The 20,138-nt window shown below is 47.6% G+C and overlaps 1 protein-coding gene across 1 annotated transcript in view; it reads left to right on the top strand.

Moving 5' to 3' along the window:
* Positions 1 to 20,138, top strand: part of Grid1 (glutamate ionotropic receptor delta type subunit 1) — a 719,620-nt gene that overhangs the window by 364,641 nt on the left and 334,841 nt on the right. The gene's annotated exons all lie outside the window — the stretch shown is intronic.

Below are 20,138 nucleotides of genomic sequence, written 5' to 3'. Positions count from 1 at the left end.
ATGTGGCAGAGCTAGAGAAGGGTCTGCATCTCATGGGAGCTGGGTCAGCCAGGCAGGGGCTTCCAGTGCTGACCCAGTGAGGAGCCAGCCTCCAAGCATACTGGTGAGACCAGGCACATGGGAAGGTCCAGACCAGATGGGCCAACTCTGAGGCCTTCCATGCAGTCACTAGGTCACCAGAATCCAGGGCTCACAGGGACAGAATTGAGAGAGGGGCCAGGAGTGGGGTGAATGAGATCCAGAGGACTGAGTACCCACCAGAGGGGTGAGCAGCCCCCAAAGTGACCCAGATGTGAAGTCAACAGTGTGCTTATCCCTCTGGGTGTCCAAGGATTGAGTTGGAACCTTTGAAGGAAGTTCTGGGAAATAGAGGGAAATAGAGACGCAGACCCTTCTCTAGCTCTGCCACATTCCCTTTGACCACAGCTAGCATGGACCTCCCCAAGGTCTCTGTAAGAAGCATATTTCATCTTGTTCCATGGTGGATTCCAAAGCCAGCTTCCCTCTGCCTTTACACATCTGCCTAAAAGGGGAGTCATTTCGTGACTCAGCTGTCTCTCATCCTCTCTCTGGTCAGATCTGTTGGTTGCTATTGTGTTTACTGAAAGCCTATTGTGTTCCAGGCACCTCTTATTGTCTCCTAAGGGCTGAGATTTGTCTGAGGCCTAAGCACGAGGGATGGCAACATACCTGAGTCTAGCATGGAAAGGACGCACAAGAGGAGCTCTCTTATTGAGCGCCTGCTGCATCAACATCAGCCCCATCTTCCATGGACCCCTTGCTTTGTGGGTGAGGAGAAGAATGCTTTGGTCACGTCATGCAGCTTTGGAGTGATGTGGACCCGAGGACACCCACACACTTTCTGAAGGATGACCACAGACACTTGCACCAGGAATGCCTCAAATGCCTCCCAACAGCTGGCTGAGAGAAATAAATGAGAAATCTGGTAAAACAGTGTTACAGTAAGTAAGAACAAAGGAATACTTGTGTCTCCTACATGAGCTACGAGAAGCTCTTCACATTGCCCTGAGTTCCGAGCTTCCTGGCAGGCGAGGCAAGCAGAGACAAGTGGAATGCATCACCCCTGAGCTCACAGCAAAGAATTACAGTCTGTTAGGAGAGAGGCCTCTGTTTTTTAATCTTTTTTTCTTCTCCTTTTTAGCTTTGTGCTTTGGGAGGCATTTATCACAAGCATTTCTAGATAAGGAACATGGAACAACATAATGGATAGTGTCTTTGCTTGCAGTTCTACAAACAATGCAAATGTGATTCATATGGTGGTTGTTTCTATCAGCCCTGGCTGATAGCCAAAGGCATAAACAATGTGATATTCTCGTTCAGTGTGAATTTTTCTCCTTGAAGCCAAAATGATATCATCCAGATTTGGAGCTTCCCAGGGATTTGGCTTGGCACAAGGAAGAACTTAACTGTTTGAGAAGAATTAAAATTCAGTTTCTTGTGGTATCTTGCTGGCTAGCTTCCAGTTGACTTTTAAAATGTAACTCCTTGACTCTCTGGGCTCATGTTAGTTGCCCTGCTGTGTGCTCCTGTAGAGTCCTGTGCATCCATCCCCTCATTGGAGTCCCACCTGTGTACACACTGAGGCTTGATCTCAGTGACATTTGTCTTCTCAGCTCTCATACTGGCCCTGGCACACAGTAGGCCTTCACGGGTATTCCTTCAGCAGCCCAGAAGTACAGCAGTCTTGGTATGAGCCAGAGGGCTTACATTGCCAGCTTTAAGGTTGGGCTTTATAACTGTCTAGTTCAGTGGCCTTCAACATGTAGAAAGATCACTCTAGCCATTGTTTACTCATCTGTAGGATGGAGGGAGCCAGAGTACTTGCCTTCGGGGATTGCTGAGGGATGCAGGAATTGACACATGGGACACATCCACTCAAGTTCTTGGGACATGCAGATGCTGTGCATTTGGTTATACAGACTGGTGTTTTCCATGTCTTGGAAGCAACTCTGCTGGGGTCAGTGGGCAGGGGGGCTATGTTCTGCTGTGGGCTGGAGCTGATGCATAGTTGCTGCTGGTACAAGGAGAGGACCTGCACCCATGTTCCAGGCGTGTGGAGGACCAGACTGACACTCGTGCACTTGCTGGCTCTGCAGGCACCTTGGTCCAGAGACTGGGGTTGTGTGTCTTTCGCTGTGCTCCCTGATCAGCCACGGTTTTGTGGTGGGACTATGTGTTCTCCAGCTCACCAACTATGTTCTAGCCTCTTCCAGGGGTCTCTTGCCTCAATTTCCTCTGGGAGCCAGTTGAGGTGTCCTGTGGCCACCAGAAGACCTAAGATTCTCTCCTGGCTCTGTCTTGCTTTCTGTGGTGGACATACCATTTTCCATTCAGCTGTCTCATTTCTGATGAAAGGTGTGATGGGGCCCTGATGGAGTGGCTGCTGGGAGATGCTTAATGGGGACATACAGGTCACCAAACACTCAGCTTTCTAGTCTCTAGAGTCTGCATCTGGCTTTTTTCTCCATGACGTAAGTCCAGTTTAGAATTCATCTTTCCTGTAGCTGTGGTATAGTGCAGTGGTAGAGTGTTCACATCACATGGGTGAGGCTGGGCAAAGAAAGACATCTTTGTGAAAATAACCAGGAAAATCCTTAAAAGTTCCAAGATGGCTTTATCTCAGGCAGGGTCCCTAGAACTTATTTATAGCAGAGATTAGTGCTCACTAACCAGCTCCTGGAGATCCAGAGCCTCCCTGCACCATGACTTCCTTCTGACTTCCCAAGAAGTGCACCCTTCCGAAGCTCCACCCCAAGCTCCACCTCTCCAAGACACAGCCTCTGCCATATCTAGGCAAACCATGCCCAAGCCCTGCTCCAAACCATACCCCCCAAAGCCATGCTCCCAAGGCTAGGCCCCCCAAAGCCTCCTTCTGCCTTAGGGTACCAAGAGTCCCCCTAGTCCTTGCCTTCCCTCACTGTGGCTCCCTGCTGGCCCTCCAGTCCAGGCCAGCTGCTTGCCTCTCTAGCCCAGGCCTGCACCAGCCAGACTGGTTTCCCTTCTGCTTGTATGGGCCTCTTAGTGGCCAGCCAGTGGGCATCCACAGTGGCTAACCTTGACTGTCCACTAGGTTGGCTTGACAGACACCTACGGGGTGAATAAAGCACATTTCTGGGTGTATCTGAGTAAGTTAAAGGGCCCTGACTTCAGAGACTGTATTTCATCCCTTCCTCCCTGTTCTCTTTCTGCTTCTGGCCCCATACATTGAACAGCTTTCCTCTGTCAGGCTTCTCCACTATGACCACAGCCAGCTGACTATGCACTAGAAGTCTGAAGCCATCTTCCAGCAAGAACCCTTCCTCCTGGAGCTGTCCACGATAGGCTTTGTGTCTCTCCAATGGACAGGCGGTGAATACAGCATCTCACTGCCCTTTTCATACTCCCTGCATTTTCTGCTCTGAAAAGCACACAAATATTTTACAAGGAAGAGATTAAGAAAAAAATCAAGGACTTTTCATCCTACTTGTGCAGAAGGCAATGTGTGAAGCGCTTCTGTTGAGCAGAACATCTGATTTTGTGCCAGCATCCGTAAGTGAGCATTTAGACTCCATCTCATACAGACTCCAGCTCTGCCTGCAGCTGGCCTGGGGAAGGTCACTTCGGTCCTTGCTGTTTGTGCAGCCTCAGATTCCTCCCGTCCCTGGTTGGGGATATATCATGATCGCACTGGACTCAGAGTGAGTTGTACTTACTATTATTTTGGAAGACCAGGGTAGGTAGTCTTAGCTTTTGGTTGCCTTCTCAGATTGTTAGTGGCCTTCTTTTAACTGTGCTGCTATGCCTAGCCCTGCATCTTCATTGTAGCTCTGTAACTTGTCCAGCCCACTCTCCTTTCTGCACTTATGCATATCATGGGCATCCTCTGTCCCTCACTATGCTACTCAGTGGAACCTGGTCCAACTGAGGAAAAAGACACCATCTGTGACTTCCCTGTTGCCCCTTAACTCACTTGCACTGTGGACAGCGTATTTATGTTGAGGGAGCCTGTAGTTTTGTAAAAGGAGCCCAGATCCCCTGTTCTGTAGGCTTTTAAATCATTCATCCTTCTACAGGGACGTGTTGATCAAAGCAAGCCACTGTGTTTGAACTATTTCTTTGAACAGACTATTATAAATCCCCAGCCTTCATGCGCATCCAACTGATGGACTGCCAGTCCTCAGGTTACTGATGGATGCTGCCATCTCCCTAACTGGGGTTGCCTGCCATGTGCTTATTTCAGCAGGCCAGCCAATGAATTTGTTGGATGAGTATCTGCTGTGCTCCCCTTGAGGACTGATGAACAGGCCTGAGCCCAACCTGGGCTTGTAGACTTGATCAAGAATTCTCTAGTGCTCCTCCACTAGATTCTGAGAAGCACAGGGCCCCCAGTAACCTGCAGGGGTGGGAGGTGAGCAGAGAAGGGAGCTATCCCTCCTTCACCCCCAAACCCTGCTCAGTGCTTCCACCTTCCCAAAGCTTAGGAAAATACATTATCTTTAAGTAATTTTAGAGTTTAGGTTCTCAGCCAGTTTTTTTGTGCATGGTACAAAAATAATAATATTCTCTTTATTTCTAGATTTGCTGCCAGGCGGCCTCTTTGATCAGGATGATACAGATCATCCTTATCTCTGTCCTGTCCTTTTTCAGTTGCTTCATGTAGATTGGATATCATTAAGCTGAAATCAAGAAATCCAAAGGGCTCTGAAATCCAACTTTTGAGAGCACAGGCATGACCTAACCTATGCAAATCAAAACCCTAGAAATCAGAAACACTTAAGATGCCAAGTATTTCCCACTAGGGGTGCTCAACCTCTATTGATTAGTATCTCAGATGCCAATGTCAGAAGTTCTCTCTTATTAGCTGAAATCAAGAACACTTGACTTCTGGTTCACTTCTTGATTTGCTGACTTCTGATTGCTTAAGCAATTCTGATTGGTTGTTCATGTTTTTTCCTCTCTCCATGGCAATTCAGATTGACTTTCTGTGTTTATTCTTACCTGACTCACAAGGCCCAAGATCTAGAAGATGTAAAGATGTTACAATTTTAATGTGAGGCAACTGCTGTTACCCTGAGTTATATCCTCAGCCCTAACTTTAATGCTTGGCAATAAACTGACTTTGGGGGAACATGCCGGTGCTATATACAGACCTCTGAGAGCCTCAGCCTTGAGACACTAGAAAATGGGGTGAGGCAGGTAGCAGAAGGCAAAAGAAAATAAGCGGAGATTTACATGTTGTTGTGTGGGCTTGGGCCTTTAAGTTATTTCCCTTGTTTCCCACAAAGCAGAATATTGGGCTTGGATAAGTCTCACTCAGCAATCCATGTGAAAAAGTCTTTGTCCCCAGTCAGTGAGAGGCACTGTAACCTTTAAGAGGAGAGGCCGGGGGAGGTCTTTAGGTCAGTGGGGGTGTGGCCTTGATGGAGATTATGGAACTCCAGCTCCTTCCTCTTTTTCTAGTTCCTTAAGACAGGACATTGTAGGTCTCTTTTTCTGAGGAGACAGTGCCTTCAGAGAGAACACTTCCCAGTGTGATAGTGGGGAGGAGAGGAGAAGGGTGTCTTCCAAGGCAAAAGGAAGGAAGCTGCTTTGGTATGGATATGATCTGAGTGCATTTCCTGGAGTTTTCTGTGCTGGAAGCTTGGTCTTTAGTTTCCAGTGTAGGGAGGCATTGAGACTTTTAAAGGTAGCACCTAATTAGGTCTTTTTTTTCTCCATAATTTTATTGAGAAACAAATAGCAATGAGACAGTTTCAAATCAAATTGGTATGACAGTTTCAATAATTAACACATTGCATACTCTTCCTAGTGGTTATTTGCTGTACAAGATGTGGACATTATATCCTATTTACAAAAACTATTAGAACAAATCCCTCTATTCATTAAGAGAATGTAACTGTATATCTATCCTAACCACTTTGAATACACAGATACAAAATGGACATTCATCTGTATCCCCTTTTTTGTTTAGTTCCATCATTTGAATATTATAGATGTGTTAACTCAGCAAAATATATTCCAAAAGAGTCCAGTAGTCCATAATAGCATTGGGTCTTCCTCTTGACTGGCAATGTCAGAAATTGTTGATTTGAGTCCCCTACAGCTCAACATAACAACATGGCTTTACTTCTTGTACTTCATAGCTCAATGGAATAAGTGCTTGCCTAATTAGGTCTTGGAAGCATCACCCTCAGAAATGATTAAAGCAGTTCTTTCAGGACCACGGTCAGTACCCAGACCTGTTGCTTCCTGTCTGAGTGCATCGCTCCTTCTTGGATGGGCTTCCACTGTGATGCTGACTGACTTGTAGTGGTAGAATCAGTGGCGCCTTTGCGGGGATCATGGCTGCACTTATTTCTAGAACTGTGAGTGGAGTAAACTTCTTTTACTTATACATTACCTGGCATTGAACTGAGAATAGACTGAGGTAGAAAACCATTGATGGATCCACAAGTTACATCCTATATACCCTTCAGTGAACTTTGCAATCCTCACTTGAAGTATGAAAAGAAAACCAGGGGTCTATATGCACTTGAAAAATATCTTTTATATGAAGGAGAGACACAGGATGGGCAGTGACATAAAAAGAACAGGAAATGGAATGGAATTTTGGTTCTTACATGTGACACTGATATAAGAAGACACTGGAGAAAGATTATTCCTGTGGGAGAATTAATATTAATGCATTACTGTCCTGTTTTGTGCTAAGTGAAAGTACCAGTCAGTATGGTAGCAAAAAATATCCATACCTCCAAAGACTCAAAAATTCACACCTCTTGCCCCAATGTCTAGAAGCTGTCATCAGATGAATTCAAAAAATAAAGCAAAAGACCAAAATATAAAAATAAGTAAAAATAACAGGTGTAGAGGATCAAACAGAAGAGCAAAAAGGTGAGTCCCAGAACAGTCCTGGGTATCTGATCAGAGTCTAAGCAGTACCACCAGGAGTCAGTGGCTAAGGGCTGTCTCCAGGGCAGATGGACTCTGAAAGCTTGTTTTGTATGGTTAGGCATTTGGACAACCGTATCATACAACTTATGTTACTAGATACAAAGCAAGACATTTGTTAATGTAAAGCTGAGGTTGGAAAGAAGAGATAGGATTATAACTGACTACTTGGCTTAGTCGAAAATGCCATAATCATTATAGAGTCAACACTTTTTAATTTTTTATAAAGAGCTTCATTGTGATATGATTCACCTATTTTACCACATATTTATTTCTTGTGTATAATCCAGTGGGTCTGGATATGTTCACAGAACTGTGTAGCAATCACACAATCATATTAGAATATTTTTGTGACATGAAAGAAAAACTCCACAACCATTATCAGGTAATCTTCATTTCTCTCCCCATCTCCCCAGTAATTTCTGCCCCTCCACCTCACTCCCTGACCCTTGGACAGTTAAGCATCTACTTTCTGTTTGTATTTTCCTTGTCTGCATACAGATTAAAATCCATGCCTCCCTCCAGCTGTAATTATGTGTTCCTTGACCAGTACCTCCTTGTCCCCAGATGTCTGGTAATGACATTCTATTGTCTTTCTGCTTCTATGAGATCAGCATTTTTAGCATCCACGTATGGATGAGATCATGCAGTATGTTTTGCTCTGCTGGGCTTGTTTCACTTAACGTATGTTCTCTGGGTTTATCTGTGTTGTCACAAATGTCAAGATTTCTTTCCCTTTTAAAGGCTATCTGTCATCCCATGGTATATTCACGTTTCAGTTTCTCTACCCATTCACTGATGGGTGGCCATCTACATTGACTCCATATCTTGGCTAATGTGAACAGTGCAATGGTGAAGTGGGAAGGTAGATTTAGTTAAAAAAATAAAATAAAGTGAGATATAACTGTTATGGCTTGTGTCTTGAAGGATGTCTTCCTAAAGCCTCATGTCATCATAGGTGGGGATTTTGAGAGGTGCCTGGATCCACAGTGTGTGACAATGGAATTGATCCATTGGCAGTGCTAGGCTCAAAGGCACTAGTAGCAAGGGTGTAGGTTCTACCTGCCCTAAGTAGCCTGGATAAGATAAAGGGAAGAAAGATCCTGTTAGGGTCCCTTGTTGTTTTTCTACCTTCTGCCGACTATGAACTGTTTTTACCCTTCTGCTCTGTGCCACCCTGTGTTAGCTCCAGCTGATTATGAACTGAAACCTCTACAAAATGTGAGCTAAAGAAATCTTTCCTCCTTTAACTTTGCTGGTTATGTTGTCTCAGCAATGAGAAAAGTTAACTAAGACAGAATTTGGTACTGAGAGTGGGGTCTTTGCTGTGATGACTCCTGACCGTGTGGTTCAGGAGCCTTTGGGACTGGCTTGTGGGAAGAGCTTGAAAGGGTTCAGAGATGCTCACTGAAAAACGTAGAGCTGGGACATCTTAGGCTGTGTTTAATGGGAGATTCTGGTCCCTGCTTACGAGACTAGAATGCTAATAGAACTCCTGAAGGTAAGGACCAGGGTCAGGAGGTTTTTGCTGGGAAGAAGGACTACATTGATTGTTGGGCTACAGACCATGTGTGTTGTGTCATAGCAGAAAGTTTGCCTGCATTTTGCTTGTATCCAGAGGCTTTGCCTGACACTGAGATTAAGAGTAGCAGACTAATTGATTTTGCAGAAGAAATTTCAAGACAGTCTAATGTTGATGCTGTGGCATTGCTGCTGTTGGAAAATTTTAGCCAAATCTGTGTTGAGAATCAAGAGCAAAGAGACTAGCAGAATGCCAAACATTTAGAGTTTGGCCAGAATGGAAACTCCATTCAAGCTATGAACTGCAAAGGTAGAGCAGAAGTGATCTTGATTGCTGAGAAGAAACAGGAGAATAGAAAAGATGGCCTGAAGGCCTTACAAGAAACAGCGGGAAGAACGTTTTCTCCTTGAAATTTGGGTGTCAGGTATTTTGCTCAGTAATAAGAAAAGTGTTACGGTTTGTATCTAGTTGTTCCTCCAAAGCCTCATGTAAATTATGGGGCAGATGCTGCAGGAGGAGCAATGAGTGGCTTGAGGGTTGGGGCCAGAGAACAAGGGCAGGGCCCAAGGGGCAGGGCCAGAGAGGCTCGAACCATTGAACTGGCTAGCCTGTGCTTTCTGAGAGGTGTGGAGAGGGTCATCCTGGACATGGCAGCGCCCCAGCCTCCCCTCCAGTGTCTTGAAACCTCCAGTAACTGTGAGCTAAATAAACCTTTCCTTCCCTCATTTTGAGTGTTGAGTGTTTGTCCCAGCAATAAGAGAAGAGTAGCTAAGACCAAAAGTAACTAACACAACAACTAAAATGGAAATATTGGAAAGGGGAATGAATAAATGAGGGTCATAGCAAAGATTTAAATCCTCATTACCATATCAGGAAGGCAATAGATAATATGTATGTCTCAGATGGACCAAAGAAGTACTGCAGTCAGGACATGATTAAGGAGAATCAGAAATATGGAAGTAAATCATGAAGAAATAGCAAATGAAATGCCAGCATTTGTCTCTTGGGAGCACAATGGGAGGCCAGAGGCTGCCATTGTCAACGGAAGGCCTTTAAAAAATTAAAGCCTCCAAAAACATAGCCTTAAAAATCATAATTTAGTATACAGTAATGTTTGCAAAGTATTGCCTGTGATGGTCATCTTGTGCTTTTAGGTTACTGTTTCTTCTCCTGTTAATAACTTTTGATTATATTCTTGTTCAGCACATTGCTCCTGTCATTGTTGGATACTCAAAATTTTAAAATAAGTACTATTTTTCCCATTGTTTGTAAAAAAGTTTTAAAACCAAGTTAATAAGAAATGAAAGGCATTTGTTCAGGTGATGCTATGACAAAGGTGAGCAGGAGGCTGGAGAAGTAGACCTAGACCCCCATGATCAACTGCCCTGTGCAGTGGGAGAGCACCCCTCTGTCCTTTCTGAGGTGCCTTCTGTGTTCCCACAGCCTGGACATTTATGGAGAATGAAGTTCATTTGTCGGCTCCTGAGGCTGAGAAGTGAAAGATCAGGTAGCTGGGATCTGGCAATGGCTTCATGCTGTGTCATCCTCTAATAGATGTGGAAGAGTGGGGCAGGGGAGCAGAATAAGACAGGGTGGAATGTGTCCTTATCAGGAACCCACATCAGCCTGTTTAGGAGTGTAGAGCCCTCATGACATCTCTCATTGACAGTCCACCTCTCAGTACTCTTGCAGTCTTGTCAGTTTTCCTGCGCCTCTCCCCAAGTGAAAGATTTTTCTGCTTCTAAGCAGCAAAAGCCCCACCACTGTCTCTGATACCTCCTATGGCACACCCTTCACCTACCTCCCAAAATGTTAGGGGTTTTTGCACCATTGGAAACCTCCTGCCTGCAGACTCTTGGCATAGGTTGGAACCCAAGCATCTGACTTTTTAGATGAAGAATCGGAACCCAGAGCAGTTAAAAGCAAGACAGTAAAAGAAAGAACTAGGTCTTAGGTCTACATTTGCCCTGGCTGATCAAGCTTTATACTTGGCTCATAAAATTGACTTCTGCTAATAAACCTAAGGTGAAGCGATATACAAGAAGAGGATCCCAAATTGCCTGTGCACTTTGGATGGAATACTGGACTAATCCCAACAATGGACATTTACAAGAAGAATGGAGCAACATTCAGAAAGGCTTTGATGTACCCTGGGCTGTCTCTTGTGATGGGCAGTCAAAGGAAATAGGTAGATGTATGTGTCTGCATGCCTGCTTGTGTGTGTGTGTGTGTGTGTGTGTGTGTGTATGTGTGTAAAATGTATCTCTTAATAAATCCTTGTGGGTTGAAAGGGAGGCAGCTGGCCGTGAACTGTACTTCCCTAGGAATGTGATCACTTGGCAGCAGGGGAGAACTCGTGGCTCAAGGGGCAAGGAGGGGCGGCTCCTGTCTTCCTGCCTTTCCTTGCCTGCCTCTTGTCCTTCAGGAGTCACCATCCTGCAGCTGGAGCAACTCCACTGTATGTGCGGACCAAGGCAGCCATCGCTGGCTCTCACTCTGGTGGATGCGGTACTCCCCAGGCTAAGGGTTACTGTGTTACCTGCCATTCGCCTGGTTCCTGGTCATTCCTGAAATGACCACATTCCTCAAACATTTGCAGTGGACCTCTCCCACTCGATGGGCCCCAGGAAGTTACGTCTGAAGTCACCATCTTTTCCACCGAGCTGGGTCTAATTCCTCTTTTTTGAAGTCTGTCTGTCTTCCTTCCTTTTCTTTCTTTCTTTCTTTCTTTCTTTCTTTCTTTCTTTCTTTCTTTCTTTCTTTCTTTCTTTCTTTCAATGTATTTGGTACAGGGTCTTGCTATGCAGCTTGGACTTGTAGTGATCCTCCTGTTTTCAGCCTCCCCAGCACTGGAATTACAGGCATGCACCACCACACCTGGACTCGGTCACCTGCTCGGTGCCCTGGGGGTGGGCCAGCATGGCATGTGGTGCTAGGGATCGAACCCTGGTCCCTGTGCTTGCCTAAGCAGGTGCTTAGTCTGCTGAGCTATCTTGCTGGCCCCTAATTCCTCTTTATGCAGTTGCACTGAGTTGTTTCAGATTCCTTTTTCTCCATCAAACCTCAATTGATTTCCCAGTGGGATCCATCTCCTCAGTGTTTACTTTCTTAACTTTTTGTTGGTCTCCCACCCAGTGACCACTGCTTTGCTGTGGTCCTTAGTGCCACTTTTCTGGACCATTGTAATTTGCCCTAAACTGATTTCCTAAATGTTCTTCTGGTGCTTGTGAAGTTCCCCTCCACCAGGCCACCACCTGGCCCCTCTGGAACCCAGATCCCACCCAGCACTTCCCATCCTAACTTCCTTTCCCAGGTGCCCAAAAGTGAGATTGTTATGTATTCTACTTTGTTCCTGTTGTCACCTCAGGTCCTGTGGGATGTTTCTTGAACAAAAAATATCTAATTTTCTCGGGAGATAAGTTTGCTAAGCATTGAACTCAGGCATGTGTGGAGTTTCTGTGACAGGGCTTTTCTGGAAGTGTGTTTTGTGATTCTCATGGTAGGGAAAGAGAGGAGGCAAGAATCTTAAACTTTCAAATCAGATTTCTTTTTTTTTTTTTTAAAAAAAATGAAATGTGAGCATATCCTGAGACCCTTCCATTCCAGGGACCATAATCTTGGAAGTCTCGACTTGTGGGATGAAGGCCAGGTTCCCTGGAAGCGGGCCTGGCTGTGTGTCAGGTGCTAAGTTATGGCTTGTGCCATCGTCATTCCAACCTCTGATGTTATGCCAAGACCAACGCGAGATGCATTGTGTGCACATTTAACTGGGAACGCACTGGCTCTCGGGCTGTACAGTGCAGCTTCTGGCTCAGCAGGCAGAGTGCAAGATGGAGCTTGCCACAGTGGGTGAGAGCCAGGGGAAGGAGGTATGCACTGCCTGGGGCCTTCTGTGAGGTGGGGGGCAGGCCTGGAGTGCAGATCGCCCTCACACCTGCGGTGCCTACATGCAGAGTGGTTGAATTGTTGGGGCAGAACAGGGCCACATTGTTACTGGTATTTAATCAGTACACTCAAGGACAGAATGATAAAGGCTAGGGAAATTGATGCAGAACCCCATGTATGAATTAGAATGCCTGTGCCATACTTTATCCACGTGTTAATGAATCTTCCTGGTTAATCTTTCTTATAATTGATTGTTGCTTTATCTAATAACTTTAGAACCAAATCCACATTGACAACGTGTGAAAGTGTGACTGAGCTGCTGCCCCTGTACACCCTGTGTCCTCCTTCCCTCTCCTTGAAGCTGGCATGTGCTGTCCCTTGGGGGCCCAGTAGCTGCCCGTTTTTCTCTCAGCAAGGTCTTCTGTGGAGGGACCTTCCAGATGCTCTGAATTGGCACTGGGTGGGGCCAGGGCAGGAGGGAAACATCCCCAGGATTAAGCACATTTCTTTGTGGTTTCTGATTCATTTCTGTTTGTCCCTGGGGCTGATTGCCAAGTTGTTTGGTTCTACTGCAGATCCCTAGGGCTTTGAGAAAAACAAAAGCATTTCCCAAGTCTGGGAACCACTATCTGACATTGCCCATGGAAAAAAGGCTGTTTTAAAGACAATAAAGCAATTTAAATTCTGGACTCTAAAGATGATTCCCTTTCGTGCTCGCTGAACCTGTGGTCTCCTCAGTCCCAGGGCCCCTGAGACCCATCAAAATCTCCCTGAGGCCTTGAAGGTTCATGAGCAGCAGTGTGTCCCTTAGCTGTCCCACCCTGACCTGTCCGGTCCACAAGATGACTCCCCAGTTTTCTCAAGTCCCATATCAGGGACTTGTTTCCTGTCAATTCCAGGGCTAGGGAGCTCCTCCCAGCACCCCAAGGAAGAAAAGGCTGTTGTCTCAAGAACTGAAAAGAATATATTTTTCTTTCTGTTTCATTCTCCAAGAAGTCAGGCTCATAAAAAAGAATACAAATTACACCCAGCAGCTCTTATCAGCTTGGTAAAGAATTGCTACTTTCAACTTTATTGCCTTAAAAAAGAATTCAAATGCTTCCATCTTTTAAAAACAATTTGGGTTGAACAGAGGAATTAAGTCCACATATAGCAGTAGTTGCAGGATCACAAGGGGCATAATTTGCAGGAGTCACACATGGTGTTAACCTTGAAGGCTAATGCTTTAATCGAGCAGCTTGAGGGGGTGTCCTTGTTTTCCCTACTGTGGATGCCCACCATGACATGGGGCTCGGGGGCTGACGGCTGTACTTGGGAGGGTGTGATGTGACCCAGCAGCCCCAAGAGGGACTCTTCAGTGCCAAGCTGTCTTCACATCCTCTGCCTGCAGTGTCTGATGCTTTGAGTACCTGAAGCTGGGCTCTGGATGCCAGCGGCAGCATCCCAAGCCCCAGGAGAGCATGGAGAAATGCAGGGGAGGGAGAGAGAAGAAAATATTTGCCTTCAGGTTTGGACTTGGCTTTCATCAGAAGAATGAGCTGAGCAGCAGACAGAGGAGGAGCACCTTGTAGCAGCCGCTTGTCCTCAAGGTTCGCACGCTCTGCCCCGATGGAGGGACACTGAGTCACTTGCTGGTTAAGAGCCCACCCTGCAGAAGCTGGTGGCTGCTCTCGCTCTCACTGAGCCAGATCAGGACATAAACAAGCTCAGCAGTGATTTGTCCTCCTGGAGATTTTGGTTCTCACAAAGGGCACGTGTGATGATCTGAGAGACTGAAGGCCTGAACGTCTTGCTTATTCATCCCTGAGACGAGACAGGATAGAAGAGCCAGGCTCCCGTGGCTTCCCTTCAGGAGCCAGCCTGAGTAGCCTCCGGGAGGAGAATGTGGACAGCCTGATTCGGTTTCTGTGCTCTCCGGGTGGTGAGGAGATGGTAGATCATTGATTAAAACCCAAGTGTCCCATTAGCCGATACTCATCGGCACTGCCTGGTTTCCATTCTCCGAGTTGATCTTATTAAACAGATCGTGCCTGCAAGCAGACGCTATTCCATTTTTCTGCTGATATTAACACTTCCTTATAAATTGTTCACATGTAGCATATTCTCACTTTTTATTACAGTAAATTGTGCTTCCTGCACAGCCCTGGAACCATCTCTATTCCAGTTGAAGGATCTGCAAATGATCTATAATGAATCCTCCTCCCCTGGAGGTTGTGAGCTGCCACTCCTGTCCTCTGCTGGGTGTAGATTCGGCTGTTTACCTCTGACTGGGGCAACAGGGAGGGTGTGGACCATGGCGGTCTCGTGATTGACTGGAAATCGGTCAGATCTATCTGACTATTACCATATTTAGATAATCATTCTTGCTTTCCTTTCTTCCCAGTTGCAGCATGAGAGGTATTCCGAGTCCTAAGCTACCTTTCCTGTGCCTGGGTGAAGGGATTTCCTTGTCTGCAGTGGTTGTGCTTCTGAGCTTAGTTAGAGAAGTCTCTGGCAGAAAGATGGGGAAGTGGGATTTCATGATTTACACTTGGTCAGGAAGGGCTGGTTCCTGGGAGGGATCCAGGGAAAACAGGTGGATTTACCAGTGTGGGCCCAAGATTTTTTGGTGGCATCTAGAAATAAGCATAGATCAGGAGCAGGGAGAATGCTTTCCGTGGGGAGAATTGGAGGGCGTATCTCTGATGAAGGCAAGGCCGAGGATGTTTAAGATGTGTTCTGTATGTGCACTTGTTCCCTGTGGTGCTGTAATTGCTGCATTCTGCAAACATGCTGTGGGGTTGGCAGGAGCTGAGCTGGGGCCTCAGGTTCTTTGCCCACAAAAGCCAGCCCCTGTGGGATGCAGGGGTCCTCATAAGAACTGCTCTGTAAGGTTGTCTTGGGGTGCTGGGCACCTCTTCTGAAACTCGGGCCTCCCCATGACTGTTTTGCCCATTTTCCTGCAGAGGCTTCTTCTCCTGCAGCCAGCCACTCTCCTCCTCTGCACAGGAGGGGACACTGCGCTCCTTCCTGCTTTGGAGGGATTGTTCCCAAATAGCACACTGTTGCAAAGGCAGCGTGGGGCTTTAAAGTGAGCTGGGTGTCTGTCCTTGGGAAAGTGCCAGGTCCTGGGCTCCATCCAGGGGAGAATGTTCCCAAATGTTAGAGTTAGGGTTTTAAAAAAATTGGTAGTTGGAGACAAGCTCTTATTATCTCGGGCTCCCTGTGTCGGGGAGGGCGGCACCCAGATAAGTGGCCAATAATTAATGCACACATAAATAATCAGTGGCATTTGCACTGTGTAAAATAAATCCTCAACGATGGAATTGGAAGGCTTCCATGGAGAAGTGTTCCCCCCGCTCTTTTTCTAGTCCCGTGGGCTAAGAAGAAGGCTTACCCTTAGCAACCAGGTGCCAATAATGGTCATAGGCTTTGGGAGCAAGTTAACCTGGAGATGGAAGACACCACTGCTTGGAATGGTGTTTTCATAAAAATGAGAAGAAAGGTTGTCTTGTTCCCACTATCGTGGGGCCAGCCCGAGCCGGATGCTCATGTACTTTCTCTGACAGTTGTTCAGGCTTTTGCAGAGCAGCATGACCAGGTGATGATAAGAACATGGGCATCGGGGTCGCTGGGCTTGGGTTCAAATGTGGTCCGTGCTGAGTACTGGCCTGAGGCCTTCTGCGAAGATCTGAGTCTACGTTGAGGTCTCAGTCCCTATCTGTGAAGGGGGACAAACCACTGCCATCCTGGTTAGATGGTCAGAAGTAAAGGAGATGCAAAGGAGATATTGCAATGTATTAAGGGGGTGCATAATAAGAGCAGGCTCTTGCAGTCTTGGAAATGACATGAACCTAGTCAGCTTTGTGAAAGTCTAGAGACACAGGGAGGTGCCTTGGCTGCAGACTCTTCCTCCAGTGTGCTCAGCACCCCAACTTTTCTACTTCCTTCAGGATCTGATCTGTATCACCATGCCAAAGAGGGCAGCAGCTGTGATGGCCCTGGCACTGGCCTGGCCTGTGTCCCCTCCAGAGCCTGCTGGGAACAGGAGCTGGAGCTGGCCTCAACCTTCTTCCTTAGGGGAGCTGTAGGATTGGGATAGCCAGAAAAGAATTCAAATGCCCCCTTTCTCCAGGGAACAGGGTGGCATGTTGGTATCTCATGTCACATTTGCCCCACCACTGCTTATACCATGGGCCACTGGGGTTCAGAGAAAGGCTTCTGCTCATATGTAGGGAAATACTTTTCTGTCTTCACTCTGCCTCCCCAGAGGCTACATATGACAGACAGCACTTGACACATATATGACAGCCGGCTACATTTCTGCATGTTATGTGTTCTCCATTCCACCCTCCTTCGTCCTGTGTCCACCCTCCCAGCCTGTCCCACGGGCCACTTACACTGTTAGCTCCCACCACCTCCTCTGTTCAAAAGAGTTTGAAGAACATTGACTTGGCCCCTGGAACTCTACCTCCTCAGCTGTTCTTCTACAGGGCTCTGTTGGTCACAGATCTAAGCTCATGGTCCCTGAGGGTGGGCCTGAGGGCCTTAGAGGGATCATAGCAACTTAGCAGGGTGTCCTGTGCTGGGTGAGGCTTGGGCCACTGCAGTGCACAACCCATTTGGGTTCACCTTAACTTGGGTCCTGGATTCTGCATTCCGTGAGGAGCTCGGTAGTTGTCTGAGCCCCCACCCAGCCCTGCTTTATGTTGAGGATCTGTTGTCCTCTGCCCAGCTCAGGTACCAGCTCCACGCAGGACGCAGGAGCTTCCCTCAGTAGCCTGTTGGGTCAGCTCCTCTGAGCAGATGTCTGCAGTGTTACTCGGATATAGAGCGTTAGGACAGCTGTTGGGCCTGCACACCCCATCTGTTGGATGAAGGAAGGAGGCAGGGCAGGAGGGATGATGCACTTGTGCACTTTTGAAAGCACCTGTCAAAGAAGAGCAGGCAGGAGCCCCAGGGGGAAGGGATTTGGGGACCTTCTCACTGACTGATCTTCTATGGTACACTTCCTCCTGGGCTGTCAGCTTTGTGTGTAATTTCATTTAACTCTCACCATAACCTCAGGCGGAAGGTGTTTGTTTCAGGTTGGGCTCCCAGAGCAGACTTGCAGAGGAGGATTTATGTGAAAATGATTTATTAAGAAGGGTTCCCAGGGGAGTTAAAACAAGAAACAGAGGTAGCGGAGGGTAACAGTGAAGTGTAGGAAGCCAAGGGAGGTCACTCTGACTCCATCCTGCAGAAGATTCTGGAAGTTGCTGAGGTTGCATGGGAAGCCCCAGGCAGAGAGCGAATCTGCTAGGATCTGTCTCTGGGTGCCCCTCGTCCAGGAGAGAGTTGTAAACTGTGGGCACCCAGAGTGCCATGCAGGGCTTAGGCAGCCAGAGCGTTGAGTGTCAGGGTCGGGTGTGAACACATGGGGAGTGCCTGGAATCAGACATGCACACGATGTGAGGGGGCACAGGAAGCGTGTGCAGCCTGGCTGGTACTCAGACACTGTGGGGGCGAGGAAATGGCTCAGAGGGTGGGGCAGGTTGCCGAGGGGACTCAGCTAAGCTTCCACCCCGAGCTTGCTTGTTGGGGAGGACTTGCCTTACACTGGGGTGGACACAGCTGGGAGAGGAAGGAAGGGGATACACCTTTTTTGTTTTTGTACCAAGAATTGAACTCATGACCTTGTTCACTGCTGTGCCATGAGCTATATTCCCCAGCACTATTTTTTGTCTTTTTGAGAGAGGGTTTTCTTGTGCAGTTCAGGCTGGCCTCGAACTTGCAGTGATCCTTGTGCCTCAGCCTCCTGCGTGCTGGGATTACAGCTGTGCACCTCTTGGAAGCACAGTCCGTGCAGCCCTGGGGCCTGAGCTGCAGCATTAGGTCCTTCCCGCAGGCTGGCAGCCCCAGGCACTGCAGAGGGAAGCCTGCGGGTTCTTACACAGCCCACAGCAGCTGCCTCTTCCCCTCACCCTGGTCAGCCTCTGTGGGAGCCACAGCCCCTGGAAAAAGACTGCAGCCAAGTAAGTGCCCTTTATCTCTGTATGGGGAAAAGAGGCTTAACAAATTAGCTGCTGCTTAATTGGTGAGGGAAAGTAGGACAGGGAAGTTGGCCAGTTGTCCTGCAGAGTTTTCTGATCAATTCCCTCTGCAAATATCTTCCCTGTGTGAGTCTGACACCTGGTGGGAAGACTCCTTAGGGGAGCTGGGCTCTCACCTGCTTCTGCGGGCTCCCTGCTGTTGGCTAAGTAGTCCACAGTGCTGGCTCCAGCGCGGACCAGCAGACGCCTCCTCACCTGTACGGCTTGGATTCAACACCAGATCCTAGGAGCATCATTGTACCCAGTAAGTTAGGACCCTGAGTAGGGGGGACGTTCAGGGTTTGCCCCCTGGAAGGTTGTTCATGCAGCTAGACTTGAGAACCATAGTGTGAATGTCAGTGTGTGAAGGAGGTTTAGCTCTCACTGGGAAGAGCCTCTCTGTTGACCTGTGAATGCTGCACAGCACAGCACTTCCTGCAGTGGGACCCCACAGCTGCAAGGCCACCAGCATCCTCTCGAGCTACATGGAAAGTTAGAATGTTATTACAGATACTGAGTTAATGGTCTTCTCTGGTATTTGAGCCATTGGTTTAACATCTGCTGTGAGGAGCTGTAATGAACAACTCTAATCTCTGGCATGACACAGTTCTCTATGAGTTTAAAGAAACTCCACTGTCCTGGCCTCTCAGCAGCCTTGCTCACTTGAAGAGGTCACTGGCTTACCCTGTCCTAGCCAATGACTTGGCCACATTGAGTGGCATCCTCCATCAAGCAGGGTGACCCAGTTGACCAACCCTCAAAGGCGGAATAGACCTCTCACCTTTCCAAGGCTCTTCGGTGCTCACCCAGGGCATCTCTGGTGCCTCCTGTCTTCTGAGTATGAGAGTGGTGCCTGGAGTCTCCTGCAGGATGAGGGGCTGGTGGGATCAAAAGAAGATCCTGGGACCCAAAGTGGAGTGTGAGTGAATGGGGAGGTGAGGCTGGACCTATGCACAGGACCGGGGTGATTCCCTTCCCGTCTCTGCTTCCTGGGAGCACTCAGGACATGATGGATGTCGTTCTCTGTGTCTGCTTCTGAGACAGATGACTTCTATATCTTGGCGACAGGAGGGGCAGGTGTCATTTCCAGTTACAGATGAACAGAATGGAGAAAAGGCAGTGAGGTGGGGGACCAGGCCTCTTCTGGTCCTGCATCAGTTTCTATTCTCAGAGCTTGGTGTCTTCTCACTCATGGTCTCGAGAAGAGAATCTGTATCCTCTATTTCCAGTGGGCTCAGGGAAGTCTGTGTGCCCACTCTTGCTGTCTTTGGGGTGTTGTCTGCACAGGAATAGGGGCTGGAGCTCACCTGGGCTGTCCATGCCCTCTACCTTCATTACCTTGCCACCCTTGCCATTGGGCATGGCCACCACTGGGGAGTGAGGTCTGAAACCAGGGGGCCTGGGACGTTGCTGGGCCACACATGGGTGGGGTCGCTGGCACAGGCTCTGAGCCCTCTGTGTCCCAGTTGTTAACTAAGAGTCTGACCCTCACTACTGTCCAGGAAATGCAGAGAAGTCAAACATGAGAATGTTAGCCTGATGTATCGTCTTTGGTGTGGTTTTAAGAAAGACACCTGTTGGATACACAGGTGTAGACAGCACCTGCAGTTGTGATGTAGGAGTTTTTGACAAAGAACACTCCAAAAACTTGAGGGGGATGATTCTAGAGGGACCAGTGGGACATTGTCCTCACATCAGCACATTCTTTTAAAATGGTGACACACTACGAGATG

The sequence above is a fragment of the Octodon degus genome, unplaced genomic scaffold, assembly GCF_000260255.1.
Source record: "Octodon degus isolate 3935 unplaced genomic scaffold, OctDeg1.0 scaffold00132, whole genome shotgun sequence".
NCBI lineage: Eukaryota > Metazoa > Chordata > Mammalia > Rodentia > Octodontidae > Octodon > Octodon degus.
Note: the sequence above shows the minus strand (reverse complement) of the source record. Positions and strands in the feature narration are given on the sequence as shown.